We start from the raw sequence: 14,075 nt of genomic DNA, 5'->3' as shown, positions 1-14,075 counted from the left end.
GTCTGGTATTAAATTAGAAAAGTATAATTGATGAGTTTTTCATTACGAACATACCCATCCCTTTTCGTCCAATGGAACACCATTTTTTTCCTTCTATTTGGCTTTGCATGCACTTTAAAATGCTGTACATAAATGATTTGTAGATTAATTATGATAGCGTACTCTTAATAACTGCCTTAACGAAGAGTACAATCCCCTAGGAAAACAGCAAAGGAAAAACAATCATGGGTACACGAGTTTGTCTAATCATTATAAATGACAACAAGAGAATAGAATTACTAAAGCATTTAAAAATTTAGTTTTGAATATTGCAAACGTTATATATGTTACATATATGGTACATTTACGGAAAGGAATAAATAAAAAGGTGAAAAGGTGAAGGTAAAATAATGCTTAATCATTGGATTATACCAGATAATATAATTGTTAATATATACAGCAAAGGAAAAAACAATACAGTTATTTTATACATTAATTATTAAAAAAGAACGAAAACATCTGATGTTTGAACGATTTTAATTTTAATATTCATATTGAAAAAAAAATGATTTATGTAGGTTTTCTTAGTAAAGGAATTTGAGATATAATAGTATTAAATTTCATCGAAGAAGACAAATAATCTTCAGCTGTAAACAATGTATCATTTTTTTGCTTACAAAACTATCTCCATTCTATTTTATTCGATCATTACATATGGTTTACATCCCTATTATTAACCATGTTTATACTTTAAAGTGAACTCATACTAGGGTTTGATTTATTCCAAGGGAAAAGGATGAATGTCTAGACAATACTTGGTGATGTTTTATGAACATTTAAAACCATCAGCTACATCTTGGGCTTGACATATTCATATAACATGACCAAGTATTGTATAACCTTTAAATAAATCTTTTTTTCTATGAAACAAAAAAAAAAGGGAACATGAACAATTAACCAAAAAACGCAACTTGGCAAACAAAATGATTTCTTTACAATCAGGCGACTTTTTTCATGAGGATTTTAAAAGGATACATAAAAGCTTAAATTACCTTATATTAAATTTTTTACCCTTTTCATTTATTTATGTCCATTTGATTTGTTTTAAGAAATAACTGAAAAGAACTTTTAAAATATGATAAATACCTTTGGATTATAAGTTATAAATGTGATTTCTTTCTATACTCGTATTATCATATACAACACACAAACCTTATTGTCTAACATATTGTGTAATTTCGGCTGAAAGTGTATGCTAATATCTAAATGATTTTTTAATTCTTATTTTAATCGTTGCGGTCTTGTCTCATTGACGTCAATCAAACATATTTTGTACAACCTATTAATTTTGTTAAACAAATAAAACTACAATTTTAAGTTAAAATTGTTTTACTTAAGAATGAATCTAATCTTGTTCGCATGCTACCTTGCATGATCTATCATTGAACTTTAATTTGAGTTACACAAAGGGAGTGACAAGTTGAGCAAGTGAAAATTTTCTGATTTAACTGCAAAACAGTATCAAAAAACTATTATGATAGAAAGCAACTAATGAAACCTCCTGAAATAAAGGCTCCTAGCTTGGAACAGCCATATAATTGTAACATGTTGACTGATTGTGGAGTAGCATGGTAGGTGATGCATGCAAAGACATTTACCCTGTCGACGGACCCGGTCTCTCTTCTTTTTTTGCTTTTTGAGTTCATACGATTCCCTATTTATTTGTTCAGAAGGGTCCTTAAGTTGATATATGTTAATGCTATGATTGTGTACTGTTTGACTCTCTGTGGCGCGAACAGTCATAGATGAAGACTTTATAATTTCATTTTTAATTTGTGCAATACCATAACACATTTTTGTGGCTGCTTTATACTTTTTCTCTTGATGCCTCTTACTTTTCGATCATGGAAGACATTCTCAATTCTATTTAATTTTTTGTTGTTGTATATTGTTATGCTCGATCTTTACGCATATTAAGTCTTGATATTTGTTTGTTATACCTTCTGAAATGAAACCATTGAAGATTCACTGTGTTTTCTTAACCCACAAAACATTTTTTTTTTGCTCATGAATTAATTTAGTGTTAACAAAAAACCGCTTTTTTCAAACGTATTATTTTTAACATTAAAACATGTAATCATTTTTACATATAAATAAAACTTATATAGGGAATTTCTTTAAAATCAAAATAAATTATTCGAGCCCTGGAGATAATGCTACTAGTTTTATCGGTACATATTCATAAAATGAACAATTAAGAATGCATTTATAATCAGTTATATCTGAATACTTAACCATCACAGGGGCTTTTCTGGCTCCAAATAAGAAGGCGCCATAAAAATCGCCAGCTGGTATACTTTGTTGCCAGTTTTGAAAACTTGGAGCCAACTAGCTTCTTGATTTCCTCTACCTAAATTGAAATCATTTTCAATTTCAATTTAACTTTCTTTCTTATGCACTGTACATCATTTAACATGATAGACTAAGGAAGTTATAGCATAGGGTTTATATACATGAAAAAAGGTGTACTTTTCTATTCTTTGTCAGTATTTCATAAGGATACGTATACAATAAAACTATAACAATAAAGATTAAAACAAAGCAGCTGTTGTTCCACAAAACAGCGTATTGCATGTTTTTATTTGAATGTTTATGTCTCCAAACAGTGACTAATGGGACTTATATAATGACTATTGATCAATGTTCCAGTCCTTATACTTAGCTTATGGTATGTATATGCTACATAATTATGATAATAGAGAAAATGTTTTTAAATCAAAAAATAAAGAATAGAAAAAAAATCGGCAATTAAATGACGACAAGAGAATAATGTGTGTTTAGATATACAGAACTGTGAAAATTTGTATAAACAATAAAGAATACAGAAAATTATGACCTAATGACCCTACCCATCCTGCTATCAAGAGCCTCTTTAATTTGCTCATAACTCAAAAGACATCCTAAACCTATAAATTAAGTCAGAAGTATGTAAACATATCTTGAGTACGTATCTCAATACTAAGCAAAATTAAAATTGAGTTATCTTTCTTTATTCCGGTGTTCTCCTTCTTCAGAGGATTATACACAGTGTGCAATAGAAGTTAATACGATCACCAATAGCGGCCGGTTTTGTTGTTTTTGTATCAAAAATGAAGGGCAGGCAAAGACAAATTACGTATGAATTTACACTTTTTTACGGAATACAAGTAATACAATGTTTTTAAACAAGTTTATTATAGATTTCGTCTTTCTGTCAATTACGTTTTCTTCATGAATCTATGGTAAACGTTGCAAATTGTGTTGACGTCTTCGAATGTAATGAAAAATGCCGACTGACCGATCTATTCGAATGAATTAATGTTGGTGATCATAAATGGCCCATCCGATAAACAGATTACCTGTAACAACAGATAATGACACATGTTGTAGGTGTTGATTAGTTTCGGTTCGTAAACAGTCATAAACTTGTCGCCAGGTGAAATTTTCTACAATTTATTTTTTGGCTTTTACTATTGATTTAAATCAAGATCGATAATATTCCGTTACAGTCAAAAAATGAAAATTTTAGCATAGGAAAATGTTGGCTCCAAAAATATCGCCAGCAGCCGTATTTTGTCGCAAGATGAAAAAAAAATCGCAATTTGCGACATTGGCGACGCCTAGCGCGGTCCCTGCATCATAAGTTGAGCAGTTGTCATATCTACTAATATCTCAATTTGAAATATTTATCAGGAAATTAAAAAAAAAAACATGTCTTTAAAATGATCCCACCATCTGTTGGTTTCGCAACATACTGCAATCATAAAGTAATTTGTAAATACTAATTAGGAAAATCAGGATATCCTTATTTCAAACAACTTTGATTTTAATGTAAAGTTTTATCGACATAACTCATGGTTTAAATAGATAGATGTTAAATCCTTACCTAGTTTGTTTCATCAACAAACTGTTATCCTGAATTTTAATATGACGACGTATATATCGTGAACCAATATAATCACAGTATATCTACTTTTAGCGCAAGCGTATAAATACACAAAACTGGCTGTTCCGAGTTACGCCCAACTTATTTTTACTACACTGTATCCTCAATTTGCGACATCAAAACCAACAGTTTACGTAGGCCAAGATTCAGATACAATATAGTTATCTCTATTCTAATGCAATATAAACAAATCAGTCCATTTCAATTTATTTTTCGGTGTAAACTTTCATAAAACGAAAATTCCGCGAAATGATGTTATCGTCTTTGCATGGCAACTAAACAAGGTGTCATAGGTATGCTTCTCGCATCAAATGTAAACACCGGGCGTTCACAATATAAGATTTAATTCGATAGACTTAATGAATTAAAAATAAAATAGTGTGCATTCTAAATCTTTGCAAATAACAACTTTGAATTGTGTTGTTGAATTGTTATTGTGGCACATCTAGCATTTGATTTTTTTATTGATAAAAAAATCCTTGTCAATGAAAGCATCAACAATCTCCATTTCATTACCAGCCCAACCAACTAATGCAATCCAGCAATGCATTCTGATTGTTCATGTTGTGGATGCCTTCTAATTCATTTAAGTATATATGTTTTTATCTGTACCATCACTGATGAATATCTATGTTGCTTATGTTTTGAGTAAGAACGCTTATCATAAATAAAACTGATATCAATATTATCCAGATTGATTATAACAATTATCAATTTAATATGGCACATTGTATTGGCTTACACAGTATACAATGTTGTTTTAAAACATAAGCATGCATGTTTCTATGTTGTGATGTTACACTATTGTTTCAGATAAGGGTGAAGGTTGGTTACCATTAAAACTTTCAACCCGCTGCAATTGTTTGCACCTGTCCTAAGTCAGGAATCTGATGTTCAGTAGTTGTCGTTTGTTGATGTGGTTCATAAGTGTATCTCGTTTCTCGTTTTTTATATAGATTAGACCGTTGGTTTTCCGTTTTAATGGTTTAACACTAGTAATTTTTGGAACCTTTATAGCTTGCTGTTCGGTGTGAGCCAAGGCTCCGTGTTGAAGACCGTACTTTGACCTATAATGGTTTACTTTTATAATTTTGACTTGGATAGAGAGTCGTCTCATTGGCACTCATACCACATCTTCTTATATCTATGTGTTTTGGTTGCTAATTTCAGATATTAGACTCCTTTCAACCTTTTAAATGACTATTTGTAATTAAACACCTTTATGTAAATACGACAAATATAATCTCTATACCTAAACAAGTTGTCTTATTGTTATGATTATAAATAATTGTATATATATACCTTCTATATAAATATAAAAAAAAGTAGATGTAATTGAGATAAATATCCACCAGTGAAAAAGTAAAATAACGAAAATATCGAAATCCAAATGAAATTCAAAACGGAAAAAGTCCTTTATAATATCGCAAATCAAAATCTCAAACACATCAAACGAAAGGAAAACAACTGTCATATCCATGACTTGGTACAGACATTTCATATTGTAGAAAACGGTGAATTAAACCGTGGAAAAAAGGCTGACAAATTTCAAATCGAGCATTAAATTAAAACAAGAAAATTGACTAATAAACGAAATGGACGCCATTCTTACATGTATTTCGGAAACATACAAATCAACCAAAATGATTAAAAAAAAAAAACAACAAAAGACTAACAAAGGCTAGAGATTCCAGGACTTACAGAAAAATGCAGCGGAGTTGAACATATTTTTTGAGATCCTAATTCTTACCCTATACTTCTAGACAATGTGCAGTAAACACACACACAGCAACACGCACAGTTAAACTCAGTTTAGAAGAAGTCTGAGTCAGATGTTAGAATAGGTAACAGAAAAAAATAAGCAAAATGGCAATGATCAATATATATTTACAAAGGTCTACTAGCAGTTATTCACATGCCAGCTCTTGACTTCAATTAAACGATTCAAAAGATTATTTATTCATCTTATGTAAAATCAACTCCAATCCCTCCTGTTAGTTGTAAAGTATCATGCTGTTATAAATAACATGTACAGAAAATCTTCTCAACCTAATATTTGTATCGATGAAAGAATTTGGTAAAGTTTTTAAGTGCTTTGTTTAACGAAATCCTTGACGTAATTATAACATACCAGTGATACAAACATTACTTTCATTGAAATCTATAACGTCATTACAGACACGTGCGTGGCGAAGAATAAAGACGTACAATCATCGTTAGATAAGGCCAAAGGAAGATCACCGTCAAAAAAGTATAAACAATAAATGGAAATGTAAAACTGTCCCTTCCGTCGTTAATATTTATATAAAGTTTCCTGTGTGCAACTGAAATATCTAAATCTAAGAAAGGACGGTTATTTAACGCACAAAATAGCATAAAGGTAACACAAAATGTAGCTGACTTTATCAATTATTTGGAATTTGGGCGGATCTTTACTAAATGTGGTTAATGATGGGACAGTTAACAAGGTTTTGGCTACTGGATCAAAATTATTGTCGCATTAACTTGTTACGTCTAATTTGGTTGTTCATTAATATTTGTCAATATAACGGAACTATAAACAACTATCATACACGTGGGAGGTTTAGCTTGCAATATAACCAAGGGTAATCCACCATTTTTTTAAATGCATGTTCAATGTCAGGAATATGACAGTTGTTTTCCATTCATTCCGTTGGTTGATAAAGTCAAATGTTTGATTTTGTCAGTTTTTATGGACTTCACCTTTTTGGGTTTGCCTTGGAGTTCGTGTTTCTTTTATTATACTTTTTCAATGTTCTACTCTCTGTGGAGAGCATGGTTTTGAATGTAAAATTAATAATAATTTTATTCTTAAGAACTGAAATGATGCGTCAACGTCAATGTTACATTTTGTTTTTCGGTTGTTACAAACAAAAACGATTTTCGAGTTTTTGAATTTTTTCCTAATTCTAGAAATGGGCGTATGACATGTATGAGGTAACACTTAATTAATTTCTAAATTATTTTCAAAATGTGATATTCGAATATCCTCAATATTGATTCGTGAAGACCGAGTTAAATTATTGTATGTAGTTTAATATAAGACAATTCGCAGTTTCAAGGGGAATCATTTCATTTTTAATTTTGTTGTCTTTGATAATTTTGAACGGTTTGATTGGTTGAAATTTCTGAATCTAATATTGTGTTTGTGCTTTCTTAGGTTGTTGGTAGATGTTAAGACGTTCGCTTAAAAATGCCCATCCCGTTTGTCCTTCATATTAAAAACTACACGTTGATTGGTTAAATTTACTAGATAAATGAGGTTTTGGGTTTTCAAGTTATGTCACAGGGAATGAGCGAAAAGGCTCTTTTATTCACTGATTGCCATACAGTAGTATTCGAAAATAATCCAGAGTAGATTTGCCATTTGCTGGTATTGCACGGGAATATTTGTTGATACCCACTTGCTTTTTGTTAAATAATCGTTGTGGAGAGACATTGCCTACTTTGTCATAATTTAGAAAACCGCTGACTTGAGAAGGCGAATTTCGATTGACTGTAGTTGCATTTATGTTTGGAATACGGTTTCTTAAGCCTGCGGATATTCGTGAAGCTGTGGTATATCTTTTTCATTTATTTGTATTGTCACTTCTTTTTATTTTCGTCGTTAGTTGCTTTAAGTCTTTAATATAAGAATGTCTCAAAATGATTTGATAAGTCACATTTCAGGTCATTGTTGACTTATACATTTATATTCGTTAGTTGAAACGTTTATTGATCAACGTCTATTAGCTGTGGTTGTATCGAAAATATCAAAATCAACCTGTTATTGGTTCACAGGTATATAAGGATATGCTCCATGTTTCGAATTAAAAAATAATAACAAAACAGAATGGCCCTTATCAAACCTCACATAGATCACTACTCCACTTCTTTTATTTGATTCAATCAAAACATAATGTACTGGCTTCTCCGTATATCAAGATGAATATTGATTCGTGATATTATAAGTATATCAATTCAATAACATTAACGATACCTGCATAACATCGATGTGCATCCTGTTACACTCAAATTAACTACACGAACCTTTGTAGATATGAGGCTTATCAACATAGCTTCTTAACAAAGCAAGAATTGTAACATTACAGACCCAAAGTACTACACTCATTAAATTACAACTACTTCATAGTTTAAACCAATTATATATTTTAAATTAAGTGTTATCGTGTTCAAAAATGAGCATGTTAAGGATTTTTATGTAACTATTTGAACGGAAATTCATCAAGTGTAATTTTTCTGGTTTCGTTGTACCTTTGCGTAAACATACCATATGTTTGTATTAAAGACAACATGATCCATTAACTGACAACCATTTATAAAGAGTAATTTTTAGACTTAAAACTCAAATTTGACATCAGCGGTCTTCTCGGTACCAGAATCTATGACAAACGAGACGATTTTAATTTTGAAATTATCAATTTCCTCCACCTTAGTAGCAATATACCAACTGCACCTGCATATGGGATAGACCTTTCCCAACTCATTCAGTATTCAAGATATTGCAGCTGCAACTCAGACTTTGTAAAACGTCATCAGTGTCTAAGCAAAAAAGTTGATGTACCATGTCAGGAATATGACAGTTGTTTTCCATTCGTTTGATGTGTTTCAGCTTTTGATTTTGCCAATTGTAAAGGGCTTTCCGTTCGATATTTTTGTTGTTTGATTTTTTATTTAGGTCAAGTGTTCTTAAACATATTAAATGAGTATCCTTATCAAACGTTTTCCTTGAAGCGTGCGAGGAAATGTTTTTGAAGTTAGTATTTCAAATATAATTTTACGGTCTTTATATTTTTTATGTATTGTTTTTTTTTCTTCAGAAATAACATTAAATGTCCCTTCCTTGGTATTTTACTGTATTTGTATTATCTTATACATTTTACTTGATTGATTACGACAGTTACTGTTTAATAAATTAAATTTGAATGTTTTTCTATTTATTGTAGCTTTGGTGGGTAAGTATAGATTTTTCATTTTTCTTTCTTTAGATATTCGTTGTAAAGTTATATCAGTGTTAATATGGTATCCGATTGTAACAAGGTCTTAACAAACATTATTTTGACATGATTATTTGGACCATAATGTTGAAACTCAGAACGAGTTACAGTGTCATCTCTTAATACTGTTCGTTCAATCGATACATGTACTACTATCAAACATAAAAATAGATGATCAAAATATAATCGTGTAACACAAAGACAACTATAATGGTCTATGTTTAAAATGAATTTAACAATTTGTTTTCAAATTTATTAGAATTACTAACAAAGGTCTACTAGTCATTGTACATGCTGTACATGGTCAGATATGAATGATTTGAAGATATGAAGTCTTCGGGAGACAAAACGCGCGTCTGGTATTAAATTAGAATATTATAATTGGTGAGTTTTTCATTACGAACATAACCACCCCTTTTCGTCCAATGGAACACCATTTTTTTTTGGCTTTGCATGCACTTTAAAATGCTGTACATAAATGATTTGTAGTTTAATTTTGATAGCGTACTCTTAATAACTGCCTTAACGAAGAGTACAATCCCCTAGGAAAACAGCAAAGGAAAATCAATCATGGGTACACGAGTTTGTCTAATCATTATAAATGACAACAAGAGCATAGAATTACTAAAGCATTTAAAAATTTAGTTTTGAATATTGCAAACGTTATATATGGTACATTTACGGAAGGGAATCAATGAAAAGGTGAAAAGGTGAAGGTAAAATAATGCTTAATCATTGGATTATACCAGACCCTAGAGTCAATGCTATTTTGTTTTAAGATACAATAACTGTTAATATATACAGCAAAGGAAAAAACAATACATTTATTTTATACATTAATTATTAAAAAAAAAACGCAAACATCTGATGTTTGAACTTATGTCCATTTGATTTGTTTTAAGAAATAACTGAAAAGAACTTTTAAAATATGATAAATACCTTTGGATTAAAAGTTATAAATGTGATTTCTTTCTATACTCGCATTATCATATACAACACACAAACCTTATTGTCTAACATTTGTGTAGGGTTTCTTAGTAAAGGAATTTGAGATATAATAGTATTAAATTTCATCGAAGAAGACAAATAATCTTCAGCTGTAAACAATGTATCATTTTTTTGCTTACAAAACTATCTCCGTTCTATTTTATTCGATCATTACATATGGTTTACATCCCTATTATTAACCATGTTTATACTTTAAAGTGAACTCATACTAGGATTTGATTTATTCCAAGGGAAAAGGATGAATGTCTAATGCCACTCAAATGCACGAATATGTCATAAATTGGCCAGACAATACTTGGTGATGTTTTATGAACATTTAAAACCATCAGCTACATCTTGGGCTTGACATATTCATATAACATGACCAAGTATTGTATAACCTTTAAATAAATCTTTTTTTCTATGAAACAAAAAAAAAGGGGGAACATGAACAATCAACCAAAAAAACGCAACTTGGCAAACAAAATGATTTCTTTACAATCAGGCGACTTTTTTCATGAGGATTTTGAAAGGATACATAAAAGCTTACCTTTATAAATAATGGATATTGATTGGTATCTATTCATTTACTATAAGGATACAACGATAAATGTGTAGAAGAAACTATAAAATTCCCTTTTATTCAATTTATTACCTGTTCATTTACTTATGTCCATTTGATTTGTTTTAAGAAATAACTGAAAAGAACTTTTAAAATATGATAAATACCTTTGGATTAAAAGTTTTAAATGTGATTTCTTTCTATACTCGCATTATCATACACAACACACAAACCTTATTGTCTAACATATTGTGTAATTTCGGCTGAAAGTGTATATTAATATCTAAATGATTTTTTAATTCTTATTTTAATCGTTGCGGTCTTGTCTCATTGACGTCAATCAAACATATTTTGTACAACCTATTAATTTTGTTAAACAAATAAAACTACAATTTTAAGTTAAAATTGTTTTACTTAAGAATGAATATAATCTTGTTCGCATGCTACCTTGCATGATCTATCATTGGACTTTAATTTGAGTTACACAACGGGAGTGACAAGTTGAGCAAGTGAAAATTTTCTGATTTAACTGCAAAACAGTATCGAAAAACTATTATGATAGAAAGCAACTAATGAAACCTCCTGAAATAAAGGGTCCTAGCTTGGAACAGCCATATAATTGTAACATGTTGACTGATTGTGGAGTAGCATGGTAGGTGATGCATGCATAGACATTTACCCTGTCGACGGACCCGGACTCTCTTCTTTTTTTGCTTTTTGAGTTCATACGATTCCCTATTTATTTGTTCAGAAGGGTCCTTAGGTTGATATATGTTAATGCTATGATTGTGTACTGTTTGACTCTCTGTGGCGCGAACAATCATAGATGAAGACTTTATATTTCATTTTTAATTTGTGTAATACCATAACACATTTTTGTGCCTGCTTTATACTTTTTCTCTTGATGCCTCTTACTTTTCGATCATGGAAGACATTCTCAATTCTATTTAATTTTTTGTTGTTGTATATTGTTATGCTCGATCTTCACGCATATTAAGTCTTGATATTTGTTTGTTATACCTTCTGAAATGAAACCATTGAAGATTCACTGTATTTTCTTTACCCACAAAAGATTTTTTTTTTGGCTCATGAATTAATTTAGTGTTAACAAAAAACCGTTTTTTTCAAACGTTTTATTTTTAATACTAAAACATGTAATAATTTTTACATATAAATAAAACTTATATAGGGAATTTCTATAAAATCAAAATAAATTATTCGAGCCCTGGAGATAATGCTACTAGTTTTATCGGTACATATTCATAAAATGAACAATTAAGAATGCATTTATAATCAGTTATATCTGCATACTTAACCATCACAGGGGATTTTCTGGCTCCAAATAAGATGGCGCCATAAAAATCGCCAGCTGGTATACTTTGTTGCCAGTTTTGAAAACTTGGAGCCAACTATCGTCTTGATTTCCTCTACCTAAATTGAAATCATTTTCAATTTCAATTTAACTTTCTTTCTTATGCACTGTACATCATTTAACATGATAGACTAAGGAAGTTAAAGCATAGGGTTTATATACATGAAAAAAGGTGTACTTTTCTATTCTTTGTCAGTATTTCATAAGGATACGTATACAATAAAACTATAACAATAAAGATAAAAACAAAGCAGCTGTTGTTCCACAAAACAGCGTATTGCATGTTTTTATTTGAATGTTTATGTCTTCAAACAGTGACTACTGGGACTTAAATAATGACTATTGATCAATGTTCCAGTCCTTATACTTAGCTTATGGTCTGTATATGCTTCATAATTATGATAATAGAGAAAATGTTTTTAAATAAAAAAAAAAAAAAGAATAAAAAAAAAACAAATATTAAATGACTACTAGAAAATAATGTGTGTTTAGATATACAGAACAGTAAAATATTTGTATCAAAAATAAAGAATACAGAAAATGATGACCCAAGGACCTAACCCATCCTGCTACCAAGACCCTCTTAAATTTGCCCATAACTCAATAGACCTCCTAAACCTATAAATTATGTCAGAAGTATGTAGACATATCTTGAATTAAAATTGAGTTATCTTCCTTTATTCCGGTGTACTCATTCTTCAGAGGATTATATACAGTGCGCAATAGAATTAAATACGATCAACAATAGCGACCGGTTTTGTTTTTTTCATAATAAACGTCGTTGACACCTCGCTATCGCTCGGGATAAAATAATCAATTATAAATGCCCAACCCATGGTTAAATGAAATCAAATCTACGGCTGCCATGAATTATTTCTAAATTCAATGCACGACAAGCGTGTATCAGAATAAAGTTATAACTGTGTTTAATGCGAAGCTTGGCTACGTGAAATGTTAACCTGGTGACGAAAGTTTTAAGTAGACCAAGCCTCAAGCGTAAATCCATACTACGCGATACAATGGTCCCTTTTGTTGCATCTAAAAAGTATGACATCATATATCAGCGTAAGAATGGTTGAAAAAAAAAGATTTGTACGTGAAAATTGTAAATATTTTGATTATTATCAAAGAAGACACTTATCAGTAAATTCTGGAATTGAAACTGGTGGACTCTGTTAGGTACACACGTTGAATGAGAATTTAACGAAGATTGTCATTCAATCAGAATCATCGATGCAACATCATTGCATTTGAATAAACGGTATACATTTATTTCACAATATAAGATTTATTCGATAGACTTAATCGGTGTGTGTTCGTTTTTAGATAAAAATAATATCTTAATCTTTGCAAGCAAATAACACTTTAAATTGTGTTGTTGCATTGTTATTGTGGCTCATCCAGCATTTGATTTTTTTATTGAACCTTGTCAATGAAAACATCAACAATCTCCATTTCGTTACTTGCACAACCAACTAATGCAATCCAACAATGCATTCTGATTGATCATGTTGTGGATGCCTTCTAATTCATTTAAGTATATATGTTTTTATCTATACCATCACTGATGAATAGCTATGTTGCTTGTGTTTCGAGTAACGATGCGCACATAAATAAAACCAATAACAATATTATTCAGATTGATTCTAACAATTATCAATTTAATATGGCAACAATCTACGTTACATGTGTTCATATTGTCGTAAAAGTTTTTTTAAACGTTACGCGTATTTTTGGGCTTAAACAGTATACAATGTTGTTTTAAAGTATAAGCATGCATGTATTTTGGTTTCTAATTTCAGATATTAGACTGCTCTTAACCATTTAATGACTATTTGTAATTAAAAACCTTTACGTAAATAGGACAAATATAATCTCTATACCTAAACAAGTTGTCTTATTGTTATGAATATAAATAATTGTATATATATACATGCTATATAAATATAAAAAAGTAGATGTGAATGAGATAAATATCCACCAGTGAAAAAGTAAAATAACAAAAATATCGAAATCCAAATGAAATTCTAAACGGAAAGTCCTTTATAATATCGCAAATCAAAAGCTCAAACACATCAAACGAATGGAAAACAACTGTCATATTCATGAAAAAGTCAAATGTTTGATTTTGTCAGTTTTTATGGACTTCTCCTTTTTGGATTTGCCTTGGAG

General features: G+C 30.3%; 1 long non-coding RNA gene across 1 annotated transcript; it reads left to right on the top strand.

The window, feature by feature from the left end:
- Window positions 1–2,313: 2,313 nt before the first annotated feature.
- LOC127714370 (uncharacterized) lies at window positions 2,314–13,829 on the top strand. Its single transcript, XR_007987707.1, has 2 exons — window positions 2,314–2,502; window positions 12,076–13,829. It is a non-coding gene; the product is annotated as an uncharacterized LOC127714370 (long non-coding RNA).
- Window positions 13,830–14,075: the final 246 nt, after the last annotated feature.

The sequence above is a fragment of the Mytilus californianus genome, unplaced genomic scaffold (assembly GCF_021869535.1).
Source record: "Mytilus californianus isolate M0D057914Y unplaced genomic scaffold, xbMytCali1.0.p SCAF_9, whole genome shotgun sequence".
Classification (NCBI taxonomy): domain Eukaryota; kingdom Metazoa; phylum Mollusca; class Bivalvia; order Mytilida; family Mytilidae; genus Mytilus; species Mytilus californianus.
The sequence above is the reverse complement of the archived record's forward strand: the minus strand, read 5'-3'. Positions and strand labels throughout refer to the sequence as shown.